At 40.1% G+C, this 4,241-nt stretch overlaps 1 long non-coding RNA gene across 1 annotated transcript; it reads right to left on the reverse strand.

Moving 5' to 3' along the window:
• Positions 1 to 315: 315 nt before the first annotated feature.
• Positions 316 to 3,459, reverse strand: LOC132636057 (uncharacterized). Its single transcript, XR_009580947.1, has 2 exons — positions 1,697 to 3,459; positions 316 to 761 (listed from the first exon to the last, which is right to left on the reverse strand). It is a non-coding gene; the product is annotated as an uncharacterized LOC132636057 (long non-coding RNA).
• Positions 3,460 to 4,241: the final 782 nt, after the last annotated feature.

Raw genomic sequence — 4,241 nt, forward strand, 5'->3', positions numbered from 1 at the left:
AGCAGAAAAAGATTCATTTCCTACGGCTGGCTCTATCGCACGATCTAAGATTCAAAGAAAGGAAACATCCTAAATGCCCTGTAGCCTCCTGTTTATCGATGTGGTGCACAACACACTGATAAACAAGACTCTACTAGGCACGGCCTGTAGACATCCCAAGGACAAACCGCTCTGATACCACTTCTGTCACGACCCAGCCCCGTGGGCCGCGACTGGTGCCCTACTTGGACACCCAAACGGACATACAAACTAAATCATCATTTTTAAACAGAGTTGAGAACGAATATTATCTTGCGCGATTGCGCGTACAAAACATTATATCAGAATCAGAAGAGGCGGCGGAATATACATCGCCGAACATATGCACATATATCAAAAAGCCGGCAAGGCTATCAAATATGTCAAAAGCCGACAAGGCTGTCAAATGGCACAACGGCCCAAAACGCATATACAAATGCACGCCGACAAGGCTGCCACAAACATATACAAAATGCACGCCGACGAGGCTGCCATAACGAATAGAGTCATGCAAACACATCCGTACAGAAGTAGGCACACACACCCACAAATACGTCTACAGACCTCTAAACAGACAAACCGAATCATATGGCGGGACAGGGCCCCGCCGTGCCCCTGAACAAATACATATATACATGGCGAACGAATATATACCAAAATGTGTGCTCTGAAATGAGAAGAGCACTCCAAACAGCAGAATAGGGTGTCCTAAATGGGTAGATCACCAAACTGTGCGTCTGTACCTGCGGGCATGAAACGCAGCCCCCGAAGAAAGGGGGTCAGTACGAAATATGTACTAAGTATGCAAAGCAGAATATACAGAAAGCAAATCTGAGACATAAACGAAATGGAAGTACCAAACATAAGTGCAAATCCAACATATCAAAATTTGCTTACTTTCAAAAATATGTAAGTAATGCATAGGGTACAGAAGAATATGGTCGCCCACCCGTCGATGGCGCCATAACACAGCATAACACCAGAAAGTTTCAAATCTCCGTATCACCGTCACATATCACATCACAACATAACGCCATACACAGCATAACACCAAATATAGGTGGAACCCGACCCTCTTTTGCGAGTAGCTCGGTGAACCATAAACACAGCATAACTCCGGAGTATATCAAAATGCGCACGACAACAGAACCGGCCCGGGACTCGGCGAAAGGAATAACAGAATGCACGAGTAGAGTCGTGAGTAGTCATATGCATAAAATCATTATCATAAATTCAAACATAAGTAAAATGATCATATTTGAAATCGGAATAATAATCATACCAAATTCTTTCAAAGATTCTCTGAATTACATAAAGGAAAGTCGCGGGACCCACGGACGGGTATTTACCCAAGTCGGGCCCGCCTATGAAAAACATACGTATCATACATAATGCAAACTTTTATAAAAATATTGGAGTAATCCGAGCATTTATGTGAAATGTATGGCATTCAGAAATTTCGAAGTTCTTTAAAGTGAAACCATTTTGCGCAAAGTTCGGAAAGCGATTATTTCAAATACATAAAGGTTCATATTTCATCAAATCATACATAAGAGTGCCAAGGAACATATATAGATCATATCATGCTCGGATTTCGGATTTGGAATTTCCTTAAGGCTCTAATCTAGCCTATGTAAAACTAAGACATGCCAAAAAGAAGGGAGGTTGCTTTACATACCTCGTACGCACTCCAAGATGGCCAATATAAAGTAAATTCCAATCTACGCCTCGGGCTCCCCAAGGTCTACAAATATGCCAACGAATATCCAATATTAAACATAGGCACTTAAGCCATTTATTCCAACTAACATTAAATTCTACAGAAAATTCGGCAGCATTTCCCCTATAAATAGGCCATCCCGAGAATTTAACTCGCTCAAAATCAACAACAACAACCACAATAACCAACCTAGCAACATCGATAATCAATTCGAAAGGCAAAATAATAATAGTAGCTCTCTTTTACACCATTCGACAACTTTCCAATTATTCAATTCAATGGCTTACTTTCAAGCCACAATATCGTTCGTACATTCGATTATTAACCCAAACCCATACTAACAACATTCAAGAACATTCTAAAAAATTCACATAATTTTTCCAACAATCCACAATTTCTCCAAATTTTTGGCCGAAAACAGCCCCTACCCGTGAGCAGCCCACTGGGCACACTTCCGACTTTCAATTCATGTTTTGTATCACAATTCACAATATAACGATACCATTTTCATAAAATATACAAATTACATCAACGCACAATAACCCTCAAATCAGCCCGTACAATCTCAACATCAATCTTAAGTCATTAAATGCTCAATTCCAAACTAAAATTCGTAACGACGACACGAAAGCGCTTAAGCGATAATAATGCGATATTCGGCATAATCTATGACTCACATTCATTCACACTACACATATTCATATGTTAATGGTTCTCATATATAAGGATTGCATTAAATGCACAAAGTTCTCCAAATCAGTCCGCAACGCTTACTATATCAATTCGGGACATTTAACTCTCATTTCCAACATACAAATCATCACAACAACCATTACGACGCTAAGCGATATTAATTCATTCTTTGCTACCATTTGGAGGCTATATACACGGCTACACTACACATATACATGTATCGATGATTTTTATTCTCTTCTCCACTCTACGACAATCAATATGCTACAAGCAATTAATTCATCAACCCAATACCACACCACACACATATACTTCACACGGTCAACACACCCAACACAAGACCCAACTTCAACATTCCATATTTCATGATTTTTATCCATTTTAGCATACTACAATATGCATACAACATTTATAACTCCAAAAACAAGATTAGAACTCACCTTTATTCTTCAATCCACCAATAGGCTAGGGTTTGTAAATGGGAAAAATGAGTGGTTGAATGACCCAAACAATACTTCCACGCTACTTAGGGACCTCCAAATAGTGGGTTTATACCAAAGAAATAATTTTAGAGAGGCAAAAATGGGACTTGATTTTTCTTGGTTGTGGCCGAGAACCATGGGGGAGTGGAGGCTCTCCAAGTCTTGTTATTTTTCGCTAAGTGTAGAAGTGGGAAATGAGAAAGATGACTTAGTCTTTTTTTTTTTTTTTTGTATCCACAAATAGCTCCCTTTGTTTATGGCCCACACATGTGTTGGACCAATTAAAATTGGCCACACAATGTGTGGGACCATTTCAAGTCCACACGGCCACCATGGCTTTTGGTGCAAGACTTTTAAATTCCAATTTTATGAATTGTGGTCCCAATTTTTCCTAAGTGTCCAATGCCATCAATTTCATATTCAACTTATGTCTCAAAATAAAATCAAATGGTCAAAAGTCCCGACGTCAAATCCCGGAATAGTCTTGGCCCTTAATTGTCATAGTTAATCCGGGTTGTCCCAATGTATAAAAATACGGTACGTAACAGGGGCCCGAATCTTGCTAAAACTCCTCTAATTTGATGAGAAATGTTGAGAGGAAATATTTTAGAGTTTTCTCTGGTGGGGGAATGTAAAATGAGGAATAAAACGTGAGGGCGACATATATATAAGTGGAACAAAAAGTTCTAACGATGCGGGTTGATGAGAGGGTCGACGACTCGTCGACTTGCTCCGTTGATCTGCCACCTAAAAGTTCAGAGGATGCGGCATGTCGACAGCATGGAGCAATGCCTCATCGACATGTCAACAACCCGTCAAAGTGGATAGGTTTCTGCAGGTTTTCCTTGAGTCGCTCTGACTCGCGTCGATTTGATTCGTTTAACTTCTACTCCTATCTTATTGCACAGAACATATACTTGTACTTTGGTATACATGAGGTAAGGCACTTAATATCTCAAAAACTCGGGTACGGATCTCTGTACTAAGGGTATAAACCGCTAGGAAGCCATGGACTTTCTTATGACGAAAATGAGAGGCGTAACATTCTTTTTCTGATATGTGTTTTCTAACCATTGTCGGCCTATGATGCTTACTCAGTACATGTTGATTGTACTGATACTACCCTTGCTATATCCCTTTTGGGGTGTAGATTGTTTCAGGTGATTGATTGCGATAAGTTGGGAGCTGCGCGGTACCTATCTCGAAGATCTCCTCCCACTTCATTCCGGGATGGAGGATTAGTCTTAGAGTTATATTCCATTCTGAAATTCACATTAGTCTCCCTTTTACTAGTCTAGACCAGGTCGTGGGAAGTTGGAATGAGTCTA

The sequence above is a fragment of the Lycium barbarum genome, chromosome 1 (genome assembly GCF_019175385.1).
Source record: "Lycium barbarum isolate Lr01 chromosome 1, ASM1917538v2, whole genome shotgun sequence".
In the NCBI taxonomy this organism is placed as follows: Eukaryota; Viridiplantae; Streptophyta; class Magnoliopsida; order Solanales; family Solanaceae; genus Lycium; species Lycium barbarum.